The sequence below is a fragment of the Pan troglodytes genome, chromosome 10, assembly GCF_028858775.2.
Source record: "Pan troglodytes isolate AG18354 chromosome 10, NHGRI_mPanTro3-v2.0_pri, whole genome shotgun sequence".
In the NCBI taxonomy this organism is placed as follows: Eukaryota; Metazoa; Chordata; class Mammalia; order Primates; family Hominidae; genus Pan; species Pan troglodytes.
The window spans coordinates 66,157,268-66,170,139 of NC_072408.2; the positions used below are offsets into that span (position 1 = coordinate 66,157,268).

Here is a 12,872-nt window from a genome sequence, read left to right on the forward strand (position 1 = left end):
CCTGCTCGGGTCCCCTTCCACACTGTGGAAGGTTTGTTCTTTCACTCTTTGCAATAAATCTTGCTACTGCTCACTCTTTGGGTCCACACTGCCTTTAAGAGCTGTAACACTCACCGCAAAGGTCTGCAGCTTCACTCCCGAGCCAGCGAGACCATGAACCCACCAGAAGGAAGAAACTCCGAACACATCTGAACATCAGAAGGAACAAACTCCGGACACACCGCCTTTAAGAACTGTAACACTCACGGCGAGGGTCCGCGGCTTCATTCTTGACGTCAGTGAGACCAAGAACCCACCAATTCCAGACACATTTTGGCGACCCAGATGGGACCTTCGCCAATCACCAAGCGGTAAGACCATCGCCTATTGCTGAGCGGTGAGACAATCACCTATCGCCAAGCAGTGAGTACCATCGGACCCCTTTAGCTTGCTATTCTGTCCTATCTTTCCTTAGAATTCGGGGGCTAAATACCGGGCACCTGTTGGGCAGTTAAAAGCGACTAGCGTGGCCACCGGACTAAAGACACGGGTGTCAGGCTTTCTGGGAAAGGGCTCTATAACAACCCCCGACTCTTCGGAGTTGGGACCATTGTTTTCCCTAGAACCAGCTTCTGCTTTTCCAGTACTTCTGGGCTGAGCCGAGGGTCGACAGAGAGGAAAGCCATGCAGCTCTGGGGTCCCGACAACAAGTTGGTTGACCCTGCGGCCATGAGCAGAACTCTCAAAACCATGTCGCCCAAGCGAGACTCGCCCATCTATCCTATCTATCCTGACCCTTGCCCCCTGGGTCCTAATGCCTGTCAGACAAACTTCCTCTCACCTCTCTTCTCTGAGGTTAGTCCCCCTTCTAAAAATTGCTGCCGTCTCTGGTGCTTTTCTAGTTTCTCCTATAAGAATGATTTCTAGTATAAACTCCAGGACTCTGTTACCTTCTTTAGGCACCCGGGCTCACCAATCAGAAAGACATAATTTTTGCCCAAAGCCCCATCATAGTGGGGACTACCTGGAATTTTAGGATCCCTCCTCAGACTAACAGGCCTAACAAAAGCTATTCCTGAAGCTAGGATATGGGGAGCCTCAGAAATTATATCCTTCCTATTCATATAAGTGAGGACAAAAGGTGTCACTCTTCCAACCCTGGAGATCCCTTCCCTCCCTCAGGGTATGGCCCTCCACTTCATTTTTGGGGCATAACATCTTTATAGGACAGGGGTAAAGTCCCAGTACTAACAGGAGAATGCTTAGGACTCTAACAGGTTTTCGAGAATGCGTCGGTAAGGGCCACTAAATTGATTTTTCTCAGTTGGTCCTCCTTGTGGCCTAGGAGGACAGGCAAGGGTGCAGGTTTTCGAGAATGCGTCGGTAAGGACCGCTAAATCTGACTTTCCTTGGTCCTCCATGTGGTCTGGGAGGAAAACTAGTGTTTCTGCTGCTGCGTTGGTGAGCGCAACTATTCCGATCAGCAGGGTCCAGGGACCGTTGCGGGTTCTTGGGCAGCGGTTGTTTCTGCTGCTGTGTTGGTGAGCGCAACTATTCCGATCAGCAGGGTCCAGGGACTGTTGTAGGTTCTTGGGCAGGGGGAGAAACAAAATAAACCAAAACGCGCAGTTTTGTCTTTCAGATGGGAAACACTCAGGCATCAACAGGCTCACCCTTGAAATGCATCCTAAGCCATTGGGACCAATTTGACCCACAAACCCTGAAAAAGAGGCGGCTCATTTTTTTCTGCACTACGGCTTGGCCCCAATATTCTCTCTCTGATGGGGAAAAATGGCCACCTGAGGGAAGCACAAATTACAATACTATCCTGCAGCTTGATCTTTTCTGTAAGAGGGAAGGCAAATGGAGTGAAACACCTCATGTCCAAGCTTTATTTTCATTGAGGGAGACCACACAACCATGCAAAGCTTACAATTTTTATCCCACAGGAGGACCTCTCAGCTTACCCCCATATCCTAGCCTCCCTATAGCTACCCTTCCTATTAATGATAATCCTCCCCTAATCTCCCCTGGCCAGAAGGAAACAAGCAAGGAAATCTCCAAAGGACCACAAAACCCCCCGGGCTATTGGTTATGTCCCCTTCAAGCTATAGGGGGAGGGGTATTTGGCCCAACCCTGGTACATGTCCCCTTCTCCCTCTCTGATTTAAAGCAGATCAAGGCAGACCTGGGGAAGTTTTCAGATGATCCTGATAGGTACATAGATGTCCTACAGGGTCTAGGGCAAACCTTTGACCTCACTTGGAGAGATGTCATGCTACTGTTAGATCAAACCCTGGCCTTTAATGAAAAGAATGCAGCTTTAGCTGCAGCCCAAGAGTTTGGAGATACCTGGTATCTTAGTCAAGTAAATGACAGAATGACAGCCGAAGAAAGGGACAAATTCCCTACTGGTCAGCAAGCCATCCCCAGTATGGATCCCCACTGGGACCTTGACTCAGATCATGGGGACTGAAGTCATAAACATCTGTTGACCCGTGTTCTAGAAGGACTAAGGAGAATTAGAAAAAAGCCCATGAATTATTCAATCAAACTAGAGAAAGAAAAAAATGGCACAAAAACACCTTTTGATCATCTTTACTAAATACAGGTTGTTATGGAACAATTATTAATCTCAGTCTAAAACCTATCTTCTGCGGGTAATACATAATGGACTTTTTAAAGCAAATTGTTTTTCAGACGTAACGCCACTGATAACACAAGATTAAGTATCTATCTCTTTTTAAAGATGATCCTGATAGGTACATAGATGTCCTACAGGGTCTAGGGCAAACCTTTCACCTCGCTTGCAGAGATGTCATGCTACTGTTAGATCAAACCCTGGCCTTTAATGAAAAGAATGCGGCTTTAGCTGCAGCCCGAGAGTTTCAATCTTCAGGGGAAATTAAGTTTCCTCTTCACTGGGTAGATTAGAAAATGGTGAGCTGTTTTCTAAATAAGAAGGATCAAATTAGTCAGTTTTGCTACACTGGGAAATCCAACTCTCATGGGATAGTTGTTACCCTGAAAGTAGGTTATCCAGGAGATGAGGGATCAGATGTAACTAAGTGAACAACAGCCAGCCTCCATCCAAGCAAGAACCCATACTCACAAAGAAGGAAGAGTTGCTGATGCCTTTACGGCAAAGATAAAAAAAAAAAAAAGGCATTTTAAATGTATATTAATTTACTTAATCCTCGTAACAACTCTGAGATATTATCATGCCCATTTTACAGATGAGCAAATGGAGACACAAAGAGATGAAATGTGGTCAAGGTTACATGCTAGTAAGTTGCTGATCTGGAATTCTAACCCAGGAAGTCCTGTCTCCAGCGTCTATGATTTCACCCACTACACTATACTTCTTAAGCATGTCAAGAAAGTGAGAACTTTAAATTGATTTAATTAGACTAACTCTGAAAGTCTGAAAATAAAATTGATTCATTGGAAACTTTTCATCAGTCCTTATTTTGGGGGATATTCAATTTAGTGAAATTTAGTATTTCAGTAAAGGTTAATTCACTACATAAAACAATGTGATTTTTTTCCTTTGAAGCACAGTTTAGTATTGTGATCAAGATTTCCCTGACTCTCCCAGCGGTCTGAATTTGGGTAAATCATTTCACTACCCCTTGACTCAAATTCCGTATTTATAAAACAGGTAAATACTGGTATTACCTTCTAAGAGTGTTGTGAGGATACGCAGATTTTTTAAAAAAGCAGTTAAAGCCTTTAAACAGTAATTATAAGCAGTTGTCATAATTATGCCGTTGTTAGACTTCTAGGTCAATGAATCAGAAAATTTAAATCTCAATGTTTGATTATAAAATCTGGTAACAGATGGGTGAAAAGGAACCTGGAATGGGTTTACTCTCCAGGAGTTCACATTTAACTTTTCTTTCCGAAGTCCCATCTATTAACTCCTGTTCTATGAAGTGGTACAAAAAGATGAGGTATTAATTTTCTTTCTTAACAAATATTTGAAGGCATAGGTGGTGTTGGCGAAGGGAGATGAGGAAGACATATGTGCTTTCTTATGATATTAAAACCTGGAAGACAATAAAAACGCTGATCAAATAATAAAAAGCGTTACCTATGGCGGAAAAGGAAGCTCAAATGTTCTTGTCAGGGGAAAACGACACAAAAACTGAAAGAGGGAAACAAAACAATTGCACGGGTAATATGCATTAGGGTTGTTAGGGATAATTTCTGCGCCCAAGGCTCTTATTAGTAATGAAATACGGTGTGAGGAGCTGAGATTCGTTCTGCAGTCTCAAAGTGTTAGTCGGAAAGTAACCCCTCCCTTGCCATAGAAACTGAACCGGACTGGCGGCGCGATTACACCTAAAACAAGTTGCAACCTCATTTCCCTGTAGGCACGCCTCTTTTATCTTAACCACGCCTCTTCATTCCCTAAGCACTTCGTAAGCAAAGGGAATATCGCGAGATTTGTACATTGTCTCTTTTCTGACGTTTTCAGCTGTGATAGTCGCTTTTGTTCTCGCGATATTTCCGGGTACGCGGGAGCCCCGGCGACCCGGGCTTCTGTGAAACATGGCGGCAGGCTGGGACCATAACACAAGGTAAAATACTGAAACCCCGCTGGGTGCTGTTCCCTCGGTTGTTCCAGGGCTGCTTAGGGCGTAAATGCAATTGAGGGAACTGGGAGCCTGTCATGGGCTTGGCTTCCTGTCTTCATTGATCTCTGGAGAGCCGGTCGGACGGAGAAGCCGCTCCACCTCCCCCGGGGGCGTTACTGGCAGGACCCTAGGCAACGATGCTACTGGGAGCTTCCCTTTGCCAGGTCCGGGTGCTTGTGTGCTATCTTGCAACTCGAAGGAGTTCAGGTGCTTCCTCGATCGCACCTGATTCTGACCCTTTGCTTGTCACAGTGCCCGGTTCCCAGGTGGTTTCTCCAGTCCGCAGGCGAGTAGGATCCCAATCGGTCGAGTCCCAGTCCTCCCGGATGTCAGACTCCCTACCCCCATTCAGACAAATACCACATTCGTGGCAGCACGTTGCCCTCTGTCTCTTTAAGAGTCTTGGCCTTGCCCGGAAGGAGTTTCGCACAGTGCTTCGGAAAATGAGAAGGGGTCGGGGAGGGCGAGATGCTGAGAGACAGGTTCGACTGTCACTACTTTTCCTCGGCGCAGGAAACCTTCCGAAGGCAACGTGTCAACTCGTGGTGGAGAATAGCCTTGTTTATCTATAGTATATAGAGTTGACAGGTCGTTGTTTGAGAAAACACGTTTAAATAACTTTTATATTTTAGTGCCCCCGAGACTTAAAGACAAAGTGACATAATAGCTGTTAAAATGTTGCCAGACTGGTTTTCAGAAGCAATGAAAGTTACAGTTAAAAACAGGATTTATTCATTTGAAGTTGTAATTCAGTATTTCAGTTAATTGCCTAGCCTGATACATTGGACTCTAGTATACAGCAATTATAAAGAATGAGCCTGGCTTGTTCACTGAAAAAAGACATGGTTATTTACCTAATTTGTTTGTTGATATCTTTAAGTTGTTGTAATTATGCCAGTTCTAGTGGAAAACATGAGGAAAAAAATTCTGATTTTTTGGGAGGGTGGGGGTTGGCGGTGCAGGGATGGATAGAGAGAGGAGGATCTTTTTTTTTTTAAATGATCGTGAACTTTAGTACACAGTTGCGTGTTATAATGGCTTCCTGGTACAAATCATAAAAATATATGAAGTTTGAAAGATCTCTCAAAGGAAATCAGGCCTAGTCTGGAACAACAAGCGTTAGGGAAACAACAACAACAACCCACACATTTTCTTTCTTTGGGGATTGATGATTTAAGTGAAAGAAATGGCTATTTTTTTTTTCTTTACCAGAAGTTACTTTTAGGCAGTCAGTGCCTGCTAAAAATCCTATTTAATAGTTTCCCAATATTTATTGTAATTCTGCCTCTTAATGTCATAGTGGTCAAATTATTTAACCTCTCTGTGCCTTAGTTCCTTCATCGGCCAAATGAAATAATGATACCTAACTCATAGGAAGGTTGTGAGGATTGAATGTGTTGAAACATACAAAGCATTTAGAACAATACCTGGCACACAGTAAACACTCAATGCATGTTAGCTCTTGTTATTTTTTATTTTCATTTTCTAACATCTGTAGTTACAAATGTTGCCTTGTTACTTAGTCAAAATGTAGACTGAAGAAGATACTGTTTAAAATAATATCTTTCTGAACCCCAGATTGATTAAACACTCTGATTGGTGTGGTGAATGTGTCCTTAAACTCCCATTAACCAGTTGCTTGTTTTCTTAAATTATTATCCTCTTTTAATGACTAAAGCGTAAGTTCTTCCTTTCTATTGCTCTATATAGTCACGTTGTAGTGTGGCTCAGATCTACCCTCTGAGTGCCCTATTAACCCCCATACTCTTTGCTTTTGAGAACATTCATTCTGTTGTAAATATATTTCATGTGTCCCTGACCTTTTCCTTAATACTTTTTAACTTTAATTTTCTATACTTTTATTGGGAGCTACTATAGTCTAGTTGTTCTTTGAGGAGGATTATACTTGTCCTTGCTTCACATTGCTACTAGGCACTTTTGAGGTTATTCTGTTATCACTCTATAGTCTCTCTTAACTTTTAGTCTATCAGTTTATGCCATCCTAACTTTGGGAGATTGTCAACTAACCTCACATACTCTCCCACTTTCCTCAAAGACTTTAACAACTAAATCTCAAATATCCTACAAATCTTTGCTTTTTTTCAGAGAATTAGAAATAGATATTACATGCCTCATTTTTATCTTAACACTGTGAGGTAGCCATTATGTCCTGCTGCCCATCTTTTAAAATAAAATTATGGAGAGAGGATTCTAAGAAGTTGAGGATCTTTCCACACTTGTCACACAACTAGTAAGTGCCTAGGTAATCAGGGTTTTCTGATTATAAACTCACATTTATATTGTCTTCCTTGGCTTCCAAGTAAACCTTTCTGTCACTTAGAATGTCATTAGGTTTATTTGAATTATGTTGGGGTAAACAAACATAATATTTAACTCTGTTGTAAAAGGTCCAAATTTTAAGGTAAAAATAAGTACAATTGAGGGGGTTGGGGGGTTCCTATCTAGTATTTGTAAAGTAAAGCTAAGCTATCTTATAAAATTTTTTATTGTAAAGTATTCTAATGCAATATAATCAAGTAATTTAAAATTACAGATAGGTTGTAGTTTTACCTTTTATTTCTGATATTCAGCGATGGCCTGAATTATATCGCCTGTATTAGTTTCCTGGGGCTGCTGTAACAACTTACTATAAGCTGGGAGGCTTAAAACAAAAGAAATTTATTCTCTCACAGTTCTGGAGGCTAGAAGTCTGAAATCAAGGTGTCAGCAAGACTTGAAGACTCTAGGAAAGAATCCTTCTTTGACTCTTCCTGGCTTCTGGGCAATCCTTGCTATGCCTGGGTTTGTAGACACATCACTGTAGTCTCTGCCTTTGTTTTCACATGGCATTTTCCCTTGTGTTTCTCTGTGTCTTCACATGGCCTTCTTAAAAGGACACCAGTCTCAGATTTTGGAACACCCTGATCCAGTATGATCTCATCTTAATTAGTTATATCTGAAAGACCCAAATATTTCCAAATAAGGCCCATTCATAGATACCAGAGGTTGAGACTTCAACATATCTTGTTCAACATATCAAATTGTGAGTTGACACAGTTCAGACTGCAACTTGGCCATATGTATTAACCAATTAAATTTTTCTCATATTGCCAAATATATATTAAAAATAGAAGTTAACTCAAAACTTGGGTAGCAGGAAATAACTTTTGTCTTCATTTTTCTTTGGAGAAGTAATTAAACTTAACTGAGCAGACTATAAAAAGTTCATGAATTCTGTATTTTAATTTTGGTAAAGCATCTAATAGTCTCATTATATTCAGATGGATACAATGATGAAATATAGGCTGTGTGACTTTACTTACAGTGAGTGTTGATAATGTCTGTGTTCCAACCTGAAAGGGAGTCTCTTATGTCTTAGGAAGTTTTTCAAAATACAGTCACCCCTCCATATCTGGATTCTGCATCTGTGGACTCAACCAGTTGCAGATTGAAAATATTCAAGAAGGAAAAATTGCATGCCTACTGAACAAGTATTGTGTCTGTACTGAATACTTACAGACTTCTTTCTTTTCATTATTTCCTAAACAGTACAACTATTTACATAGCATTTACATTATATTAGGTTTTATAAGTAGTCTAAAGATCATTTAAAGTATACAAGAGGATGTGCATAGGTTATATGCAAAAACTACACCATTTTATGTCAGTGACTTGAGCATCTGAGAATTTTGATATCCAAGGGAGGTCCTGGAACCAATACCCCATGGATACTGAGGGACAACTGTCTTGTCTTAGCTCCAGCTGTTATCAGTGACTTTCTGGAGTTTATTTATGTTTGTTTTGTTTTTTAATATTCAAGACAGTTTAAGGAGAGACATCAAAGAAAACAGACATAGTACTGGAGATTGTCAAGGTATGAATAGCAGCACCAACCAGTGGGCAAAGGAATCTTGTGTAACGGCTTCTAACTAGATTTTGTGGACCAATACAAAAAAATGTATATCTATTTGAGACGGGCGGGCGGTGTGGACAGGGAAAAGGGCTGGGTATAAAAACTGACCTAGAATTACATTTTTTAATTTTGCTGAATAAAGACATCCAAAAACAAAACAACCTCTGTTACATCTGTTTTTATCATTTCATAAAGGAAAGGCTGTTTTGACACAAAATGGAATAAAATAATCTCAGAATAAAGGACACATTTTAAAATGGAATAAATTTAGCTTTAAAAGTTCTTTTCTACATTGTCCATGACTAGAAAATTTTGTCACAGAACAGCAATGACTTCTGGCAAGCATTGATGATCTGAGGTATTTCCAAACACATTTTTGAAAATGGCTTACCACACTGAGTAGAGAGGCAAATAGAGTGGGAATGGAGCAATGAAATTGGGTATCTGGTAGGATTTAAAGGATTTGAGAACACCAGTGAAAATGAAGAGCAGATTTATCTTAGGAAAGAGCTTGAAGGGTAGTTCCTACTTGGGGAGGTAAATGTGTTTTGGATTTTAGAGGTGGAACAGTTTTAAGGGTTGACCTTGCTCATGGGTGGCTTTCCATAGAATTAAGATGGAGGTCACAGGAGGAGAAGCTCTGTTAACCTTACATGGTAAAAAGGTTTTATTGTGAATGAATGCTATAGGATAAATGCCATCAGAGCATGAATTCCAAAGGATGATAATGGAGTGGGGGAGAAGCATATTGAATGATCTGGGTACTGAAGTCATTAAGCAAATTATGAATATATTCAGACGTTAGTGGAATATAGCAACAAGTACGGAAGTGAGAGTCAGTGTGTACTGTGGTTTGGAGCATAGTTTCAAGTTCTACCACCTGCTATGTAGCCTGGGAAAATTATTTGACAGTTCTGTGCCTCATTTCCTCATCAAAAAGTAGGATTAAAAATAGTACCTGCTTCATAGAGTCATTTACAATATTAAATGAATTAATGTCTAAAGAACTTCAAATAATACATAGCACAAAACATGAGAGATGGTTGAGAAATACGGTAAAACATGATACTTCTGTAACCTGTGAGTCTCAGAAATGACTAAGGATTGGAATGGAACTGCTGCCAATAGAAAGTCAGGTTTTATAAAGAGAGCAGATAGAGCAATTTCTTTTAGAAAAGCTAGAAGTTATTGGATACCTTGTTTATGCCAGACAGTGACTTTTACAGTAGGTTGGCAAGTATGCAAAATTGAATGAATTTCTTGGAGGTAGGTTAGTGCTGAGCTTTCAGGAATGGGACTGGTGGAGTAGCTGAGGGGCGAGGTGCTCCAATCTAGAGTGATATCCCCTGGAAAATAGGGATGGAGGAAGCTAGAGATGGGTAGGGAGCCACATGATATATTCCAGCTAGACTTTCAAGGGAGGAGTGTTGAATAGGTTGTATGTATTATTAGGAGATTTGTAAAACTAACTGCTTGCCGTATCTTTATGCTTATATATAAATTAAAAGAGCATTTAGAAAGCTCATTATACAAATATAACATTATATAAACTTTTAGAAATGTAATTCACTGTTTTATTCATTTGTTTAACAGTGCTATACTGACTATGTGATGGCCACTGTTCTAGGTCCTGGGACAGTAGACAACAGGAAAATCCTTCTTGTGGATCTTATTTTTATATATTTACTTACCTAAGTATGACATACTGCTGTGATTTGAAAGATGTGCTACTGTGGTGTTTCTGGGAAAATTTCCTTCCTTCCTTTTCTCAATAAATATTGAATACTTGTTCGCTAGGCATTGGAGATACAAAGATCAAGTTACACATGGTTCTTGCTCTAACAATCCGGTGGAGGAAACAGAAAAAGAGGCAATTAGAAATAGTGTGATAAAGGTACAAGGTTCTAGAAGCAGATAGACTTTGAAGGCCATGGAAAGTTTTTTTGTTCCCCCTGCTCGCTCAAGGTAGAGATGAGTAGACTGGACCTTGAAGAGTAAGTAGGAGTTAGTCAAATGTAGAGATGCGGTAGGGGGAAGAAAAAATATTTCTGGCAAAGAGAATAGCATATTTAAGGAATTGAAAGTGATTTAATATGGTTGGAACGTAGACTGTGAGTGATTGGGTTGAAGAGAGGTTAGCAGGACCTGGTTTTTGAAGGGCTTTGTAAAACATGTTAGGATAGAATCCAAGCTCTTAAGTGTAGTGGGAAGGGAAGTTTTACAAAGATTTGAAGAGAAATATCAGATTTATGTATTAAAAAGATAATTTATTATTACAGTATATAGAGAGAATTGGAAGGTTGAAGATTAGATGTTGTTGAAGCAATGTAGTGATAGATTGTGGCAGTTGGGACTAGGAACGTACTTGGACATAAGGAATTTCTCAGTAGGCCTGAAGAAGAGAAGACAGGCAGATTTAAGAGAAATTTAGAAATAGCTTAAGTCTAAGGATATAACCCATGTTTCTGGCTTGTGTAGTTGGGCTTATGGTGTTATCATTAAGATAGATACAGGAGGAACAATTTTTACAGGGTGAAGTATTCATTTTTGGACTTGTTGAGTCTGAATTGTGTTTGGAATGTCCAAATGAAAAGGTAACAGAAGGCAAGGGGTTATACATATCTGCAGAGAGATCTGGGCAGAGAATCAATATTTGGGATAAATCAACATGCAGATTGAAATGGAAGGAGTGGGCGATCATTTGGGGAAGGTGTGGAGGTTAAGGGGGAGACCTAGTGCAGAATCTTGAGAGAAAGATGAATTTGCACAGTAAGCTAAAGAGGGTCTTCCAGGTAGAATGAAAATTGGGGATGTGATATCACTTAAGTCAAGGTAAGAGAATGTTTCAAGAAGAAAAAGAAGTGATAAGCAGTGTATTTTCTCAGAGGTGCAGTTAGATAAGGACTGAGGAGTGTCTGTCAGTTAGCACTAAGGAAGTTAATTACCTTGCTCAGAGCAAATTTAGTTAAGAGGTGAGAGTTGGGTGAGGAAGTAGTCACAGTAGATGAATGGGGACAGCTCATTCTTTTAAGTTGGCTGTAGGTGTGCTGCGAGAGATGTATTGTTGGAGTTGGACTTGAGTTTAAGGGAGAGTTCTGTTTTAAAGAGAAGAGACATACAGATATTTAATATTTTACTCAAATCAGAAAGAGTAGAAATTGAAAGATTGAAAAAGGGTCAGTTTTTGTGCAGTTACTACTAAAAAGGTACAGAAAATAAATTTGATTATCAGAGCTAAACAAGCTTAGCGGGCATGGCATATACATAACAAACATTCAGAAGCTTAATTTATCGATGGGAATACCAGTTTTATAACTGACATGGGGGTCAGAAAACTGTCATCTGTTTTGTCTATGATATCTATTTTTTTTCTTTTGAATACTAAGTGAATGGGAAAAAAATCATAATTCGAAGGCTGCTTTGTGAGTGTGGAACCAGCAAGGGAAGTTTAGTTGGTTGATTTTAATGGCAGAGGAAATCAACATATTAATGCTTTCAACTCTACTGTAGAGTAGTAGCTCCCTGCTGGACTGATAAATAGTGCTCCTGGTCAGAGCTTCTTTCTTTTAGACAGTATTCATGTTTACTGCCAGTTTTTCATTCTCTGGCCCTTCTTTTTCTTTATGAATCTTCTTTCTTTTGCCTATTCTTTGTATATTAATCCTACCCATTAGATTTCAGACCCAAAGTCTGTCTGCTCTCTTCCAGAGACATTATTTCTCTTATAGTGACTTCTGCAACTGTACGATTTATTCTATTATGTGTTGATTTTATTAATAAAGCCTTGATTACTGGGAATTCTTTATAATATTACCTATAGTATTATTTATAAATCAGTCATAAAAATTATGTAAATATCTAAGAATTCAGTTATTTGATTGGCTTTATAACATTTTTAGATGTAGATGACATACTGATAAATAGCAAGCAGCCAATTTTTAAATGTTTTGATTATAAAAATAGATAACATGGGAAATCTGAAGTTATATGTAAAGGCAATTAAAATTCATGATCTACTTTTAACATTTTTGTGTGTAGATGTTCAGTTTTGTTTCTTATATATCTTTTCCTGTCTCCCATAAAATTAGGATCCATGTGACCTTCTAGTCTTTTCTTATTGTATCAGTATCATGACTATTTTCTTATGTCATTAATTTTTTTTTTTTTAAATAAAAGAGTTTCAGGCCAGGTGTGGTGGTTCACACCTATAATCCCAGCACTTTTTTTGAGAGGCCGAGGTGGGTGGAAGGCTTCAGCCGAGGAGTTTGAGACCCAGCCTGGGCAACAAGATGAAACTCCGTCTCTACAAAAAATATAAAAATTAGCTGGGGGTGGAGGTG

General features: G+C 39.6%; 1 protein-coding gene across 2 annotated transcripts in view; it reads left to right on the forward strand.

Annotated features, from left to right (window-relative positions):
* ERGIC2 (ERGIC and golgi 2) overlaps positions 1 to 12,872 on the forward strand; it is a 45,008-nt gene continuing 32,136 nt past the window's right edge. For both annotated transcript variants that reach the window (XM_016923722.4, XM_016923723.4), the window contains exon 1: positions 1 to 4,562. The gene's annotated coding sequence lies outside the window, so the exon portion shown is untranslated. The remainder of the gene's footprint in view (positions 4,563 to 12,872) is intronic.